Here is an 18,606-nt window from a genome sequence, read left to right as displayed (position 1 = left end):
AGGTTAGGCATTAACTTCTTATTCTTAAGGTTATGCATTAACTCTGAGCAGTTAAGGTAAGGGTTAAGGTTTGGGATAGGCTTAGAACAAAAAATAACTTTTTATTGCTGGATTTGAATATGAAACCTTTGGAACCTTAGCAAAACCAAAGCCTACTTGAAGGCAACAGCACTCACTGTTGTCTCTAATAGCCGATTGCCAAGTGGCCTGCCAATGGATATGCATCCAGCTGCAGCACCAATGTGCAATTGAACGAAGAAAACGTTGAGCCGGTAATATGGGTCTAGAGACAATGCGTGACTACACTATACGCAAATAAATAACAACAAATAAAATAAGACAAAAGAGGGGGATGTTGTCCTGAGGACAAGCAAACATCAGAATCAAAATATACCTGTGAAAACTCATATGCCACCATAGTCACAGGCAGGTCAGCCATGACCCAGGAACCTGTATGTGTTAGAGGGTTTGTGACAATGTATGACAAAGTTCTGTGGACAGACTTACCCATTCAAGAGGAGTTGACCTAATAAAAACCACTCTGGGGATACAAAACTAAACCAGCAGCATCCCATTATTAGAAGCATGTGCCCACGCACACATAAACACACACACCCACACACCTGACATGTTGTGAAAACAGCACCTCTAACTATCAACACTCCACTAAACCTGTGTCCAAAAAGGTTTTATTCAAGTACTGTGGTGTGGCCTTGAGGTAAAATTTTGCTCCAACAAAATCTGCTTGAAGGAGAGCCTCTTCCCTGTAGTTACTGTAAACAACTGCTATACTTCTTCACAACTGAAAATTGAAAATTTAGAGATGGGTGTCATAAAGATGGCCTGCTTGATGGCATTTTGAACAGACACTCAAAGTGGTGTGCTATTTAAACTGAACAAAAATATAAACACAACATTCAACAATTTTAAATATTTTACTGAGTTATAGTTCATGTAAGGAAATCAGTCAATTGAAATAAATAAATTAGGCCCTAATCTATGGATTTCACATGACTTGGAATACAGATATGCATCTGCATCTGGACGGTTACGCTAACGTGCGCTAATGTGATTAGCATGAGGTTTTTTCCAGGACATAGACATATCTGATATGGCATAAAGCTTCAATTCTTGTTAATCTAACTGCACTGTCCAATTTACAATAGCTATTACAGTGAAATAATATCATGCTATTGTTTGAGGAAAGTGCACAGCTATGAACTTGAAAATGTATTAATTAACCAAGTAGGCACATTTGGGCAGTCTTGATTAAACATTTTGAACAGAAATACAATGGTTCATTGGATCAGTCTAAAACTTTTAACATACACTGCTGCCATCTAGTGGCCAAAATCTAAATTGCACTTAACCTGCAATACTACATTGTGACCTTTCTCTTGCATTTCAAAGATGATGAAAAAAACAAAAAAAATGTTTTGATCTTTTACCAGATCTAATGTGTTATATTCTCCTACATTACTTTCACATTTCCAAAAATTTCAAAAAGGGTTTCCTTTCAAATGGTTTATAGAATATGCATATGCTTGCATCAGGTCCTGAGCTACAGGCAGTTAGATTTGGGTATGTCATTTTAGGTGAAAATGTAAAGAAATTGTCAGATTCTTACATGGGGCCAACACTTTAAATTTTTGTTCACTATACATAAGATGTACAGTGCCTTCAGAAAGTATTCATACCGCTTGACTTATTTCACATTTTGTTGTGTTACCACCTGAATTCAAAATGGATTAAATGGATTTACACATAATACCCCATAATGACAAAGTGAAAATGTATTTTCAGATTTGTTTGCGAATTTATTGAAAATTAAATACAGAAATATCTCATTCATATAAATATTCACCCTCCTGAGTCAATACATGTTAGAATCACCTTTGGGAACGATTACAGCTGTGACTCTTTCTGGGTAAGTCTCTAAGAGCTTTGCACACCTGGATTGTACAAGGTTTGCACATTATTATTTAAAGAATTCTTCAAGTTCTGTCAAGTTCATTGTTGATCATTGCTAGACAGCCATTTTCAAGTCTTGCCATAGATTTTCAAGCCAATTTAAGTCACAACTGTAACTAGGCCACACAGGAACATTCAATGTTGTCTTGGTAAGCAACTCCAGTATAGATTTGGCTGTGTGTTTTAGGTCCTGCTGAAATGTGAATTGGTCTCCCAGTGTCTGTTGGAAAGCAGACTGAACCAGGTTTTCCTCTGGGATTTTGCCTGTCCTTATAGCTGTATTCCGTTTCTTTTCATCCCAAAAAACTCCCTAGTCCTTGCGGATGACAAGCATACCCATAACTTGATGCAGCCACCACCATGCTTGAAAATATGAAGAGGGGTACACAGTGATGTGCTATGTTGGATTTGCCCCAACATAACTCTTTGTATTGAGGACAATAACTTAATTTCTTTACCACATTTTTTCCAGTATTTCTTAAGTGCCTTGTTGCAAACAGAATGCATGTTTTTGAATAATTGTATTCTCTACAGGCTTCCTTCTAGGTTAGTATTGTGAAGTAACTACAATACCATTTTGTTGATCCATCCTCAGTTTTCTCATATCACAACCATTCAACTCTGTAAATGTTTTAAAATCTTTAATGGCTTCATGGTGAAATCCCTGAGCAGTTTCCGTCTTCTCTGGCAACTCAGTTAGGAAGGACCCCTGTATCTTTGTAATGACTGGGTGTATTGATACACCATCCAAAGACTAATTAATAACTTCCCTATGCTCAAGGTTATATTATTATTGTTTGTTTTTTTACACATCTACCAATCTTATTTGCGAGGCATTGAAAAACCTCCCTGGTCAAGTGGTTGAATCTGTGCTTGAAATTCACTACTCGATTGTGTGGGGTACGGAGATGGGGCAATCATTAAAAAATCATATTAACCACTATTATTGAACATGGAAGGAGTCCATGCAGCTTATTACGAGAATTGTTAAGCACATTTTTACTCCTGAACTTATTTAGGCTTGCCAAAACAAAGGGTTAGAATACTTATTGACTCAAGACATTTCAGCTTTTAATTTTTTATTAATTTGGAAACATTTCTAAAAACATAATTCCACTTTGACATTATGGGGTATTGTGTGTAAGCCAGTGACACAAAATCTCAATTTAATCGATTTTAAATTCAGGCTGTAACACACTAAAATGTGGAAAAAGTAAAGTGGTGTGAATACTTTCTGAAGGCATTGTACATGACACATCCATACTGAGGAAAAAAATCACGTTTTGAGAGGACAGGTTTTTCTCTATGTGAATAAAAATCATGGAGACTGATTCGAAGGGGCACATTCTATAGAACACAATCTGAAATCTGTTTCACTGACTAATTTGTATAACTTTGCCTCAGGCTTGTAATTTTCTCTAAGGTTAATTAATTAACACTGTTCCGGTGTCTGATTACTTTTGGTATCTTGTCATATTTTGGTGTCCTTGTTAAAACCGACACCCATTAAAAGGATGAAACAAAAACCAGACAATTTGCAATGTGAGGTTTGCCAGGTTTACAGTGCATTGTTGTACATGATAGCATAACAGTTTTGAAAATTGCAACATTTATATATTTTTGTGTAAACATTGACCCTGCTTTGTAATTTCAAATTACCTGAGGTGTTTTCGAATGGATACGAGAATTATATGACAAGAAAAGGTTGAAAATAAATCCCACTAATTAGTTTAAGTGAAAAAGAACATAGCATTCCTACTGTGTACCATGTTGCCCCTAATGTTGTTGCATTCCGCAGCACATTCCAGCATCAAATCTCATATGTATCTGTATCCACTTCACTAAATAAAGCTTCAGAGTTGCGTCTGGCCATAGACTCACAACAACAATATACAAAAACTCATAACAACAAAAAAACAGCACAGGATCATTAGCATCTCCAATGATTTCTCAACAGCTATTCCATGCTACGCAGACCAGTAAATTATGCATTAAACCTAATTTATACAAAAAAATGACTATAGTCTACATTGCTTGTCATTACTCACAGATAATCCCATCATCTCCCATCAAGAAACACTTCTATGAGTCATTTTTAATACCTTCAAACTAGACAAAAAATGTGAGCGGAAAAAAAAAGTCTGAGTCAGACCTGAGTAAAGCTGAGAGAATGTGTGTGTGTGTGGGGGGTTGATGAAGGCATAACAACCGAAACGTTGATGTAATGTAACAGTGAAATAAATCACACCGCAGTAAAGAATCAGAGTACGACTTTCATGTTTTCATGTGGAGTTTGATACTCACTGGCTTGCATAAGTTGCCCCTGGCGACCAAACACCTGGGAGAAGGTGGTGCTGCTGAGGGTGAGTATGTCCTCCATGGCTCAGGTCTTCAGGGGATGGTCCTCCCGCTGTACCCAGGGAGGGTGTGCCGTAGGTGAGCCTGAGATGCAGGGTGAAAGTGGGTCACGACAGAGCTCCTTTCTTTCACTGCTTTCACACTGGGGTCTGAGAGACACGGGCTCCCGTCTGGTTTACAGCTGCTTCGGACTGGTCTGAAATCAGTGCTGTTTCGCTGTGCACCTGCTGCTGTGTGAAGTACCGCTTTTCTTCATCTGGTCTGAGATCTCTGCCGTCCTGCTCTCATTCCTCGTTTGTACCTCTATAAGCCGCTGCTTCAGAGTGAGTGCACAGCTAAGAAGGCATGAAGAGAGAGAGACTAGAGAACCCTGCTGCAGTCAGCAGACAAACACTCCTCTCTATGGTCTCTGCTGAGAGAAACTCAAAGAACATGTATAAGGAGAGAAAATATGAGTGTGTGTGTGTGTGTGTGTGTGTGTGCGTGCGTGTGTGTGTGATCGGCTCTAATGTTTATGCTGCTGCTGCTGTTATTTATCTCTGTCTCATCTTCATTTATTACTCTTCTTCTGACAGTCTCTCGAGCTGAGCTGAGCAGAAATACTGACTGGCATCCTATATACATAGCGATGGCTACTCCTGTCTCAATCCACATAGCCAATATCTCCCTTTCATTCTCTCTCAACATATAGAGGCACTCAATATTAGCTACAAGTAGTTAGCGCAAATATATATGAGAAAACAATTGACATTTTATAAATACCTATATTTACAGAGCCTTCAGAAAGTATTCATACCCCTTGACATTTTCCAAATTTTGTTGTTTTACAAAATGGGATTAAAATGGATTTAATTGTAATTTTATGTCAACAATCTCCTCAAAATATTCTGTAATGTCAAAGTGTAAGAAAAATGTTAACATTTTTTAAATTACGTATGGAAAATAAAACACTATAATATCTTGATTATATCCTGAGTCAAACAATGTTAGAATCACCTTTGGCAGCGATTACATCTGTGAGTCTTTCTGGGCTTTGCACAAAGTCTTAAAGAGCTTTGCACATCTGGATTGTACAATATTATCCCATTATAATTTTTTTAATTCTCCAAGCTCTGTCAAATTGGTTGTTGATCATTACTAGACAGCCATTTTCAAGTCTTGCCATAGATTTTCAAGACAATTGTGTAACACAGCAAAATTATGAATAAGTATACGGTTGTGAATACTTTCTGAAGGCACTGTATGTCTGTTACATAGGCAGGAGACACATTTTATTTTCATCACACAGAAAGTCAACAAAGTCTGTGTTTTTTTTACATCCGTTGCAAATGACAACAGTTCCTCTCTCAATTCGAAAAATCTTTGAAACATTCTTTCCCTTGATAAGCACCAAGCCTCGGTGTGAAATAGCAAATGATCATGCTCTGATCCCATATCTCCACACAGTTTTGCAAACAGGTAGTTTGCCTTCTGCAGTAGACCTATATTTCCGAGTTCTGTGCTCAGCTGTTTTACCACCAGTTGCTCTCCGTGTATCATACAATGTGTCCATGTGGCAGAGGGAGGAAGACACATTCATAACTACGTAGTGGGGAGGAGGCCTGCCCGCCGTCCCGCCATAGATGGAGCCCCATCTGTGTGACAGCCATTAGATTCCATGGAATATGTTTTTCGTCAATATAGCCACACAGCACACTGAACGGGATGTTCAGGAATCATGTGCGGTTTCATCCTCGGGAATCGTGAGATAGAACAATATGTCCTCGTAAATAGCATCCCCCGACATGTATAGCGAACAAAAGTCAATGCATGGGCATCTCAGCCCTCACAGCTAACGTCCATTTGGAGAGCATAAGCTGGGGAGTTTTTGAGTAGTTCGGTCAGAGTTTTTTCTTGATTGCTAGCAATGGCATCAATTCTTATTTTCGCAGTGTTATCTGACAAAGATATTGTTTAAGTTTATATGTCTTTGTCTCCCCACACTTTTTTTCACCATATAAATTGCGGCCAGTAATATTAAGGCACATTCATTCTACAGTCTTCTGCTGTGTGTGTGTTTTGGTAAGATGAGCAAGATGTTAAAAAAAAAATGTATTATCATGAATTACTTTATTTTCAAACATGAAGTTTAGGAGTCAGGGTTTGGGGCAGCCACCTCTCAATAGAAATAGGTGTATAAACAATACCTTTGTACTATATTAATTAATTAACAATATGTTTGTTATTGCCTTAGATTAAATTAGAACATATCATGATGCAAATACATTTCCTAAGTTTGGAGACTTAACTATTTTTTGTAACCGTTTTCTGGGAGATGGGACTATAATTTGCACCACTTCTGTAGAAAAATAACCGCGAAAAATGTATTTCCAGTCACTGTGACCTTGACCTTCTGCCAAGGACATATTCTTTAGACATTTGGAGTCGGCCCAATGGCCTTGCTTCTTTGTGCCAAATATCATCAAAATACCTTCTGTAAATTCTGAGATAAATAACCACTTATTCAACTGAGAAATGTGTTTTCGGTGATTCACTATTCAATAATGATTCAATATATCAGTGGGTCCGAGGCCATATAGTCTAATGTTACATATTTTAACCAATCATTATAAAATAAAATGCAATTCGGGCTGCTGTAATATTCACAAAAGGTCAAGGCCATAGTGAATGAACATATTTAGGAAGACGCTGAAATAATCAGCATTTCTACTTTATAATAAGCCTTTGTGCCAAATTTGATTGAAATGGGTTCAGTGTGTATTGAGGAAATATCAGGTTGAGGTAACATAGATTGAGGGAAGATAGGGCTGAGAAAAGTAACTGTGAAAAGTGCATACACCACCACCTGAAACAAATGTTTTGGTCCACCAGCCACTGTGGCAGGTACACTGACCAAAAATATCAACACAACATGTTTCATGAGCTGAAAAAAAAGAAGCTTATTTAGCTCAAATTCTGTGCATAAATTTGTTTACATCTCTGTTATTGAGCATTTCTCCTTTGCCAAGATAATCCATCCACCTGACAGTTGTGGCATAACAAGAAACTGATTAAACAGCATGATCATTACACAGGTGCACCTTGTGTTAAGGGACAATACAAGGCCACTCAAAACATTGCAGTTTTGTCACACAACACAATGCCAGTGATGTCTCAAATGTGTAAGGAGCTGCAATTGGCATGCTGACTGCAGGAATGTCCACCAGAGCTGTTGTCAGAGAATTTAATGTTAATTTCTCAATCATAAGCCACCTCCAATGTTGTTTTAGAGAATTTGGCAGTACGTCCAACCGGCCTCACAACTGCAGACCATGTGTATGGCATCGTGTGGACGAGCGGTTTGCGTGATCATAGTGCCCCATGGTGGTGGTGGGGTTATGGTATAGGCAGGCATAAGCTACGGACAGCGAACACAATTGCATGTTCTCGATGGCAATTTGAATGGACAGAGTTTGGGATGCTCTGGATCGACATGTACGACAGCGTGTTCTAGTTCCCACCAATATCCAGCAACTTCGCACAGCCATTGAAGAGGAGTGGGACAACATTCCACAGGCCACAATCAACATCCTGATCAACTCTATGCGAAGGAGATTTGTTGCGCTGCAAGAGGCAAATGGTGGTCACACCAGATACTGACTGGTTTTCTGATCCACACCCTTACCTTTTTTTAAGGTATCTGTGACCAACAGATGCATATCTGTATTCCCAGTCATGTGAAATCCATAGATTAGGCCGTAATTGTAACGTTCGGCGTCAGGTAACGAGGAAGCGGACCAAAACGCAGCTGGGAGCGAACACATGTTTATTCTTTTACACCGAAATAAACACGTACACAAAATCAAGAAAATACCGATACGTTAGCTGCTCAAAATCAAAGAGACAACAACCCACAAACATCGTGGGGGGAAAAGGAACTTAAATATGATTCCCCAATCAGAGGCAACTAGCGACAGCTGTCTCTGATTGGGAATCGACAGAACCCAACATAGAAATACGCCCCAAAGCAAGGCTATACCAAAAACATAGAAAATAAACTATAGAAATGCCACACCCTGACCAAAATAGAAGAGTTCACCTGGTCAGGGCGTGACAGTACCCCCCCTCCAACGGTGCGTACTCCCGGCGCACCAACCTAAAGTCTATTTGGGGGGGGACCCGGGTGGGCGCCTCACCCTCGGTGGAGGCTCTGGCCCCGGGCGTGTTTCTCCCCCTGCCTCCACCCTAGCCCTACCCCTCTGGCCCGGACTGGACCACGGTGTAGCGGCATGCTCAGGCTCCGGAGCGGAGCCGCCGACCGGAACAGGACTGGTCACCGGTGGACCGGACACCGGCCGTGCCGGACTGTGGACACGCGCCGTGGGCCTGGTGCGGGGAACAGGGACGGGCCGGACAGGACCGGGGACACGCACCACCAACCTGGTGCGGGGAGCAGGGACGGGCCGGACTGGCCTGGGGACACGCACCACCAACCTGGTGCGGGGAGCAGGGACGGGCCGGACTGGACTGGGGCCACGCACCACTGGCTTGGTGCGGGGAGCAGGGATGGGCCGGACAGGACTGTGGACACGCACCACTAACCTGGTGCAGGGAGCAGGGACGGGCCGGACAGGACCGGGGACACGCACCACTAACCTGGTGCGGGGAGCAGGAATGGGCCGGACAGGACTGGGGACACGCACCACTAACCTGGTGCGGGGAGCAGGGACGGGCCGGACTGGACTGGGGACACGCACCACTGGCTTGGTGCGGGGAGCAGGGACGGGCCGGACTGGACTGGGGACACGCACCACTGGCTTGGTGCGGGGAGCAGGGATGGGCCGGACAGGACTGTGGACACGCACCACTAACCTGGTGCGGGGAGCAGGGACGGGCCGGACAGGACCGGGGACACGCACCACCAACCTGGTGCGGGGAGCAGGGACGGGCCGGACTGGCCTGGGGACACGCACCACCAACCTGGTGCGGGGAGCAGGGACGGGCCGGACAGGACTGTGGACACGCACCACTAACCTGGTGCGGGGAGCAGGAATGGGCCGGACAGGACTGGGGACACGCACCACTAACCTGGTGCGGGGAGCAGGGACGGGCCGGACTGGACTGGGGACGTCTGGCAGTTCGGGACAGTCTGGGCAGTCTGGCCACTCCGGCAGTTCAGCGCAGTCTGGCCACTCCGGCAGTTCAGCGCAGTCTGGCCACTCCGGCGACTGTTGACTGGCGGGCAGCTCCGACGACTGTTGACTGGCGGGCAGCTCCGACGACTGTTGACTGGCGGGCAGCTCCGACGACTGTTGACTGGCGGGCAGCTCCGACGACTGTTGACTGGCGGGCAGCTCCGACGACTGTTGACTGGCGGGCAGCTCCGACGATTGTTGACTGGCGGGCAGCTCCGACGACTGTTGACTGGCGGGCAGCTCTGACGACTGTCGACAGGCGGACAGCTCTGACGACTGTTGACTGGCGAGGCTGGGTTCACGCACTTGAAGCCTGGTGCGTGGTGCTGGTACCGGATATATAGGACCATGGAGGCTTACTGGCGGTCTCGAGCTTAACCCTGGCATTGCCCTTTCTGGCTGAATGCCTACTACCCCCTGGTAACTGCGGGGCGCTGGTATAGCGCGTACTGGCCTAAAAACACTTGGCCTCGCCATAACACCCATTACCCCGAAGCGTAAGCCCTGTCCATTAACTGGCCTCCCAGAAACAGTCCGGGGATTTGGCCTGGGGCTCCAAACTTGCCCCGCAAAACTCCCCTTGTGCCCCCCGCCCCAAAAAAAATTATTGGGGAGGCCTCTCGAGTTTCCTCAACTCCTCGTTCCTCTGCTGCTTGGTCCTGGTTTAGTGGGTTGTTCTGTAACGTTCGGCGTCAGGTAACGAGGAAGCGGACCAAAACGCAGCTGGGAGCGAACACATGTTTATTCTTTTACACCGAAATAAACACGTACACAAAATCAAGAAAATACCGATACGTTAGCTGCTCAAAATCAAAGAGACAACAACCCACAAACATCGTGGGGGGAAAAGGAACTTAAATATGATTCCCCAATCAGAGGCAACTAGCGACAGCTGTCTCTGATTTGGAATCGACAGAACCCAACATAGAAATACGCCCCAAAGCAAGGCTATACCAAAAACATAGAAAATAAACTATAGAAATGCCACACCCTGACCAAAATAGAAGAGTTCACCTGGTCAGGGCGTGACAGTAATGAATATATTTCCATTGAATGGTTTCCTTATATGAACTGTAACTTAGTAAACTCTTTGAAATTGTTGCATGTTACGTTTATATTTTTGTTCAGTGTATGATTGAAGCCTAGTTTGTCAATCCAATGTAATGTTGAGAACTATCAAAATGTGAAGACAAACACTTATGCAGGGAAGAGGGTCCATAGCTAACAAGCTCTGATTATTTTCTTATCTCCACTTAACTAGGTTGGGTTGACTTTATACCTTTGTTTTTTCCCCAATTATTTTGCAAGCATTGCAAACTGCATTGTGAAACCCAGTGTTGGTGTTCATAATCAGAGTTGAGTGTGACTAAGTCATTTTTATAAAAACACTTAAAATCATGCCCCTCATTTTCATATTTCCATGCTCTATGGCAGGTTGATTTTTAGAATTGATTGTTGCAATATCTGTGTTTTTGCATGTACAGTTGAAGTCGGAAGTTAACATACACTTAGGTTGGAGTCATTAAACTCATTTTTCAACAACTCCACACATTTCTTGTTAACAAACTATAGTTTTGGCAAGTCGGTTAGGACATCTACTTTGGGCATGACACAAGTCATTTTTCCAACAATTGTTTACAGACAGATTATTTCACTTATAATTCACTGTATCATAATTCCAGTGGGTCAGAAGTTTACAAACACTAAATTGACTGTGCCTTTAAACAGCTTGGAATATTCCAGAAAATGATGTCATGGCTTTAGAAGCTTCTGATAGGTTAATTCACATAATTTGAGTCAATTGGAGGTGTACCTGTGGATGTATTTCAAGGACTACCTTCAAACTCAGTGCCTCTTTGCTTGACAACATGGGAAAATCAAAAGAAATCAGCCAAGACCTCAGAAAAAAAACTGTAGACCTCCACAAATCTGATTCATCCTTGGGAAGAATTTCCAAACGCCTGAAGGTGCCACATTCATCTGTACAAACAATAGTATACAAGTATAAACACCATGGGACCACACAGCCGTCATACCGCTCAGGAAGTAGACACGTTCTGTCTCCTAGAGATGAACGTACTTTGGTGCGAAAAGTGCAAATCAATCCCAGAACAACAGCAAAGGACCTTGTGAAGATGCTGGAGGAAACAGGTACAAAAGTATCTATACCCACAGTAAAACGAGTCCTATATTGACATAAACTGAAAGGCCGCTCAGCAAGGAAGAAGCCACTGCTCCAAAACCGGCATAAAAAAGCGAGACTACGGTTTGCAACTGCACATGGTGTCAAGTGTCAATGTGCAGCGGGAAGGACAGAGTCAGGCGCAGGACACAGAACTGAGTAAAAAACGTACTTAACTCAAATAAACCAACAAAAATAATTCCACAAAGGGAAAATACTCCAGCTCACAGAAATAGCGAACATTTAACAACGAACAAACACGCACAAAACCATGTTGGAACCAGAAGGTTAAATAGGGAATAAATAATAATGTAATGGAAACCAGGTGTGTACAATAAAGACAAAACAAATGGACAAGGAAACGTAGATCGGTGGCGGCTAGAAAGCCGGTGATGTCGACCGCCAAACGACGCCCGAACAAGGAGAGGCACCAACTTCGGCGGAAGTCGTGACACATGGGAACAAAGATCGTACTTTTTGGAGAAATGTCCTCTGGTCTGATGAAACAAAAATAGAACTGTTTGGCCATAATGACCATCGTTATGTTTGGAGGAAAAAGGGGGACGCTTGCAAGTCGAAGAATACCATCCCAACCGTGAAGCACGGGTTGGCAGCATCATGTTGTGGGGGTGCTTTGCTGCAGGAGGGACTGGTGCACTTCACAAAATAGATGGCATTGTGAGGAAGGAAAATGATGCGGATATATTGAAGCAACGTCTCAAGACATCAGTCAGGAAGTTCAAGCTTGGTCGCAAATGGGTCTTCAAAATGGACAATGACCCCAAGCATACTTCCAAAGTTGTGGCAAAATGGCTTAAAGACAACAAAGTCAAGGTATTGGAGTGGCCATCACAAAGCCCTGACCTCATTCCTATAGAACATTTGTGGGAAGAACTTAAAAAGCATGTGCGAGCAAGGAGGCCTACAAACCTGACAGTTACTTTAGCTCTGTCAGAAGGAATGGGACAAAATTCACCCAACTTATTGTGGGAAGCTTGTGGAAGGCTACCCAAAACTTTTGACCCAAGTTAAACAATTTAAAGGCAACGCTACCAAATACTAATTGAGTGTATGTAAACTTCTGACCCACTGGGAATGTGATGAAATAAATAAAAGCTGAAATAAATCATTCTCTCTACTATTATTCTGACATTTCACATTCTTAAAATACAGTGGTGATCCTAACTGACCTAAGACAGGGAATTTTTACTAGGATTAAATGTCAGGAATTGTGAAAATCTGAGTTTAAATGTATTCGGCTAAGGTGTATGTAAACTTCTGACTTTAACTGTATATTGATTGATTGATTGATTGAAAAATGACACAGTCACACTCAACTCTGATTATGGACACCAACACTGGGTTTCTTTTACACTCTACTTAAAAACTGATCTGGGACGTTTGTTTTTACACTGCTGCTACTCGCGGTTTATTATCTGTGTATAGTCACTTTACCCCTACCTACATGTACAAAATAACTCGACTAACCTATTGACATTGACATTGACTCAGTACCGGTACCCCCTGTATATAGCCTTGTTATTTTTATTTTGTTACTTTTTATTTAAATTGGACTATTTTTACTTTAGTTTATTTAGTACATTTGTTGTTAACTCTTTCTTGAACTGCATTGTTGGTTAAGGGCTTGTAAGTAAGCATTTCACGGTAAGGTCACCTGCTCTATTCGGAGCATGTGACAAATAAAATGTGATTTTAATTTGATTGATTGATCTTATGCTACACACAAATTAATTGTAAAAAAAAGTATAATATAATCAATTCTGTTAGTAGTTGGATTTATTGCACCCGTTACTGAGATGGTTGTTCCTGTTTCGATGGTTTGAGAACTCAGTTGGAGTCTCAATTTACTGTTGAGAGTTAGAATAGTAGAATACACAAGGTACAATTGGTTGTGCAACAGCAGTTTTCTTTTGTAATTTCACCTTTATTTAACTAGGCAAGTCACTTTAAGAACAAATTCTTATTTACAATGACAACCTACCCCAGCCAAACCCTAAACCAGACGATGCTGGGCCAATCGTGCGCCACCCTATGGGACTCCCAATCACAGCCGGTTGTGATACAGCCTCGAATCGAACCAGGGTATAAAGTCATGCCTCTAGCACTGCCTTAGACCGCTGCGCCACTCGGGAGCTCAATTAGCCATGTCAACAATTTTTTATTGGCAAATTAGTCTAGCCAACTGTCTAAACTTGTAGAAATCATGGCCGAATACCTACCAGGCATGTAGAGCATTGCATACTATGTCACATATGTGCAGATATGTGCACCACGTCATTGTCCTCTCTCTCGCTCTGCTGTGTATGCATCTTGCAAGCCGTCACCCCAATGGGGAGGGGCTGTAGCTCATTGGCTAGAACTCGAATTGCTAGGGGGCTGGCCCACATCGGGGAACATTTTGGGAAAATTGAGCCACAGCTTCCAGAAAAACAGTCACTTTCAATCTAGGGATTTCGTGGCTAATTGAGGTAAAACAGTAATTCAGCTAATAGATTATGCATGTATGAACTTCACATTGACACATCCAGCCCAAAGCGGAGGTTTAAAAAATAATTAGTAGTTGCCACATTTCCAGAGCATGTCTTTGACTTTAAAACGTACATTTTTCTTTCCACTGTCAAGATGGGGGCATCAAAATGATTTGCCCGCAAGGTGGGGGGGTCCCCCAATCAAATCTCTCTTTGGGCCTGCAAAAGGCTAGGCTCAGCCTTGGCTACTGGTATAAAGCATTTCCTTAATAGAGTTAAGTAGTTTAACTGCACAAATGCATAGATTGCACAAATCAGTTGACTGCATGTGTGGGTATGGATGTTCTTACGCAGACCTGCAAGCCACTGCACCCCCTCATGATGACTTCAGATTTTTTTTGTGGCTCCCATCCCCATCAAAGTTGCCCATCCCTGGTTTAGGTAGTCTCATGTATCACTCTTCCCTACCTTGAAAGTCATTCTGAATGTGGGTGGCAGGTGATTAAAAGTTCCAATTGTTGGATATCCTCACTCTATATGCAGGCTACATCAGGTGTGACTTAGCCTGTATTGTTATAAAGAGTTTAAATGTAATGATAACATATTCACTTAGGCACTCACTTGATGAAGGTTACAGGATTGAAAGCCACTGAATGCAACAACCAAGTCTCTGTCACTAACAAACACAGTCATGGGTGGTACAGTAACTCTACAATTCACTCGAAATACACACAGGGAAATATACAAATAAGGCTTTACACCCTTCATAGAGGGCCCTAGAAAAAACCTTCAGAAGATAGAGGGTTCTAGGAAGAACCTTTCATGGGGGGGTCTATGAAGAATCCTTCATAAAGGGTTCTAGGTCTAGGTAGAATCCTCTGCAAAAGGTTCTACCTAGCACCAAAAAGGGCTCCCCTATGGGGACAAACTAAAGCACCTTTTGTTCTAAGAGTGCAGATTTGATACTGAATGTTATGAATTATTCTAATTTCTGTTGATCGTGATTGAGGCCAGACTGGAGGTACAAGGGCCAAGGACACACTGATTATTCACTGTTATATTGCATTGATGACATTCTGTGAACACTGTGTGACTCTGTAGCAGCTGACAGTCACTGCCTTTTTGTTTTGACTTCCTACTCCAGCCTACTCCAGCCTCTCGGGCAAAACATGTACTGCTGTCTGATTAAGACATAAAGGGCATGTCTCCAAGAATAGAATACAACTTTGTTTTCCATGTGTTACAGCGAACAATAGAAATGTGTCTTCTGCTCCGTTCTCATCTCAGAATGATTTTAGATGTATATAGTTTTTTAAAATCTCTTTAAAGCTATAGACTGGGATCTGGGAATCTGTATAATGGTATTTTAAATTCTCTGTATATACCTACTGACATACACCATAAGCCCACAGGTCATATCTCAACATCATACACATAAAACATTTAATTAAATAAAAATAAAGAAAGGGAGGGAGGGAGGGAAAAATCATTGAAAGTCAATTGAAGTTCTTGAACGAAACACACCGTGGCATTGTTTGAACAGGGAACAAATACAAATGGCGGAAGACTAGGGAAAAAACATGTGTTTATCTATATTATACCTTAACGCAGAGCTTTCCATGATTCTAGATTGTCTTTAGCCAAAAGTGTTTAATTTTGAGTAGACTTCGTTGCCAGGTACAGGTGTAGGGCCTAGCCCTCCTTCATTTAAACCGCAATGTCTTTACATATGTTTCATAACAGCCACATTTAGGGCCACTGGTTTACAGTCATTCAAATACAGTTAGAAATTGACCCCAACCCTAGTGGGTACAGAATAACATTCAGACAAGGCTGCCTTTGTTGTGCAATACACAGTATTATGTCACTAGATGGCGCTCTAGACTAATAATTATTATTTCCGTATAAGACATTTTTACAGACACTTTTCCAAGACCTGTTTAGTCACTATTAGTTCATCACCCATTTCACCAAAATAATTAAGATAGTAAGATATGACATCTGGTGGAACCCGCCCATGATAGTCTTCTATGAATCACAAAAGAAAAACAGTCAAATCTAAATCAAATCAACAACAACAAAAAAATGTATATAACTGAATTGTTACAACAACAACACATATTGGGGTTTCTCACAAAAGAAACAAAAATGATTTAGTTCATATGTAGCTTATAAATCTTTAACACTTAATCTTTAACTCATTGGTTAAAATAGTGTGGTTTTGATGCAATGTAATCCATTATTGCTGTTATTATACAGTGACATATTAGCTCACTATTTGGCATGCACCAAAATGGTCATTCCACAATTTGTATGACTTATGTTTGAGTTAAAACTATTAATCAATTATTATAAACGTCATGTTGACTAAAACTGTTTATTGACTAGTCTAGGATAAAACCATAACAATACCCTTAGGGTCCCCCTAGGGATAAAGTAACATCTAACATTTATTGCAGCCATGAGCTTTACGGCTTTATGAAGCACAATTAAAGGGGCATGACCTTTCATTTCATGTCTTACAATCAAATTAACTTCAAAGGGCACACACACTTTTAAAAAGTGTCTTGTGTATCTTACAATATTTACAACAGAAGTCTAATCAGGGCATCTCAGTGATTCACAGTTGTTAGTCTATTTTGCAGAACTTGAATGTAACAAATATCATCATTCCATTCAGCAGCGTCTTGCTGTGCTCACATTGAAGGATGAATGTGTTCCTCCTCGGAAGTCTGATTGGTCAGTGGAGCTGGCCAGGCTGTTTTGTCCATGATGGATGTGATTCAGCTGGAAGAGGGTAGTGCTATTGAACGAAGGCGAGAAAGATGTGTTTGTCTGTCTTGTGATTGGTTTTGGTACAACTGACCTGGCTTGGTTCTTACATTGGTCTATTCATTCTGCAGTTCCACTTGTGTGCCTGTTCAGTCTAGAACTTCATCATCCATTTTCAGAATTCTAGAAGAAACAAATCTCACATTATAAGATACCCAGAAATGCCCTAAAAGTAATATTTAGAAATCCTAAAGTACTTCAAAATGGGGGGGTCAGGAGTGCTAGGGGTGTCATATTGGTTGTGAACAATCAATAGTGTTGTCCTTATAAAGTCTGAATAAGGCTATTGTCTGAAAAACAATACATATCCAAATTCATTGAACACGGCCTGCAATAGCTCTCCACTCCCTCCCTTTCTCGGAAATAGCTCATTGCGAAGGCATAATTTCGCCCGTGATGATCACATGTGTTTTGAATCCGCGGTGCACAGCAGCCAGTCACACACAAACCTATACGACCAGTCGATTGATAGACCATTTGTATTCTGTAAAATAAAGCTCATAACAGAGCATTTTAGATCTGTTTGTTTTTAAGCGTCGATAATAGCCTACAAAAAATTGTATCGTTGAAATTGTTAGAAAAGGCCTACAAACTAACGACTCTGACGTCCTCTACCAGCAAAACTATGCGAGATCTTGTTTCTTGAAATCATATACACTATTGACGTCCTCTACCAGCAAAACTATGCGAGATCTTGTTTCTTGAAATCATATACACTATTGCTTTTGCGAGGATAAATAAACTTCGGACCGTTACAGCAAAGATTACTGGTAACTAACCCAAGATATTTAATCAGGGTCGTTTCTAATGAGAGCAAACGAAGGCAAGCAAGCATAGTGGGGAGAACAAGCAAGGAGGTGGAGAGAGTTAAGCACGAGCTAGCGAGATCCTATTGGCGTAATTTAGCATGTAATTGCATATTTTCGTTAGGGACCGCCTTCTCCGTGAAGCAAAGGCGTTCTCTCGATTCGCCCTTGAAATCCTTCTAAACAACAACATTTCTTGAAACTTTGGCAAAAGGTCGAGTCTACAAACCTTAGTGCAATCTGTTCGTAACAGAATATAGTTTTGGGAACCGAAAATTCCATTGAGATCGAATGTTTAATCGATGAGAAAATTAGTTTCCCGCCACTGGACTTCCTTTCATCACCATATTTGGTGGTGAGTTGATGCTCTAAACGGATGCTTCAGATGTATACATCCTGTGAGACATCTGGCTTCTTTCTATTTTTGTTTATAAACTGTCGGCCAGAACTAAAGTCTCGCATAATTGGTCAAATGCTAGTCTGTCCGGCAGATATTTGCTGTCGATCAACGTTTCGATTAGGCTACAGCTAGCTAAGAAAAACAGTTTGACCATCCGATTGTTGAAGCTATGTTATAATTCCTTACATTTCAGCATCACAACATGGAGACAGAGGCGTTAGTATTCACCAAACCTCCCAGCACCCGGTCTGAACCGGTTCGGGTGATGCGCAAACTCGTGATTCTGAGTCCCCCCCTCTGTGCTGTAGCTTGTATGACATGCACTAAATCACAGCATTAGCGCGCCCACGTTGGCCACACCCCTGTGTTAATTCACGCATTGTCATTGGCTCAC

General features: G+C 41.8%; 1 long non-coding RNA gene across 1 annotated transcript; it reads right to left on the bottom strand.

Moving 5' to 3' along the window:
* Nucleotides 1-15,797: 15,797 nt before the first annotated feature.
* On the bottom strand, nt 15,798-18,491 carry LOC115166050 (uncharacterized). Its single transcript, XR_003870265.1, has 2 exons — nt 18,399-18,491; nt 15,798-17,129 (listed from the first exon to the last, which is right to left on the bottom strand). It is a non-coding gene; the product is annotated as an uncharacterized LOC115166050 (long non-coding RNA).
* Nucleotides 18,492-18,606: the final 115 nt, after the last annotated feature.

This window comes from Salmo trutta, chromosome 28 (genome assembly GCF_901001165.1).
Source record: "Salmo trutta chromosome 28, fSalTru1.1, whole genome shotgun sequence".
NCBI classification, from domain to species: domain Eukaryota; kingdom Metazoa; phylum Chordata; class Actinopteri; order Salmoniformes; family Salmonidae; genus Salmo; species Salmo trutta.
This window is presented reverse-complemented; position numbering and strand designations above follow the sequence as displayed.